The 962-nt window shown below is 27.4% G+C and overlaps 1 protein-coding gene across 1 annotated transcript in view; it reads left to right on the plus strand.

Annotated features, from left to right (window-relative positions):
- Nucleotides 1-396: 396 nt before the first annotated feature.
- Nucleotides 397-962, plus strand: part of LOC103501381 (2-methylpropanoate--CoA ligase CCL4-like) — a 209971-nt gene continuing 209405 nt past the window's right edge. Inside the window, exon 1 of the mRNA XM_008464952.2 lies at nt 397-762. The gene's annotated coding sequence lies outside the window, so the exon portion shown is untranslated. The remainder of the gene's footprint in view (nt 763-962) is intronic.

The raw sequence follows: 962 nt of genomic DNA on the forward strand, positions 1-962 counted from the left end.
AGAAATAAAAAGTAAGTGGATCCATGGGTAAAAATGAAATTAGAAAAGTGGATTTTATTTTATTTTCATATTTTTCATATATATTCGATAATAATTGTGTTGTTCACAGTTTGAAGTAGAGGTGGTTCAAAAATTTTAGATTTATTTGATTTGATTGAGGAAAGAAAAGAATATGAATAAAATGAGTCATACTAAATTTGTAATATCAACGTTTATGGAAAAGAAAAGGGGGAGTGGAAGAGTGGAAGAGTGGAAGAGTGGAAGAGTAGGTACTACAACGTCACCAAATGCAAAACAACAACCTTTTCCTTTCTTTATTATTATTATTATTATTATTATTATTATTTCTATTCTTTTATTTTACTTTTTTAAAAGCACCTATACTTCTTCTTCTTCTTCTTCTTCTTCTTCGTCTTCTTCTTCTTCTTGGCACACTAAAAAGCAACTTTCCGGTGTGGGTATACTCTATCATCAATTATTTTTTCTCTATAACTTTATCAACCATCAATGCGAAACAACATTAACTTTCTTTTATCTCTTTTTTTTTTCTTTTTTTTTTTTCCATTTTTGAATATTGAGAAATAATTTCCTTCCACTAAGCAAAATGACATTTTTGCCCATTGAAAACAACTTTATATATATATATATATATATCATCCTATCTCCTCATTCCATTTTTGTGTAACATTCCCCTCTTCTTCTTCATATGGTGGTAGCGTTCTCCTCCTGCTCGTTCAGTTCGCAGCAGGTTTCTTTTCACCGGTAACTTTTTCATATTTTCTTAACTTTAAATTTACTTTTATACCTTGTTTATTTAAAAGTGATCTTGTAAAATGTCTCTATCAAGAAAAGGTCTGTGAATTAATTAATACAAACATTCACATACATGAGTATTTCTTAAAGAAATTTTAAATATATATATATGTACATTGAAGTAATTTAAGGTGTTTATTAATATTTGT

This window comes from Cucumis melo, chromosome 9, assembly GCF_025177605.1.
Source record: "Cucumis melo cultivar AY chromosome 9, USDA_Cmelo_AY_1.0, whole genome shotgun sequence".
Taxonomy (NCBI): Eukaryota; Viridiplantae; Streptophyta; class Magnoliopsida; order Cucurbitales; family Cucurbitaceae; genus Cucumis; species Cucumis melo.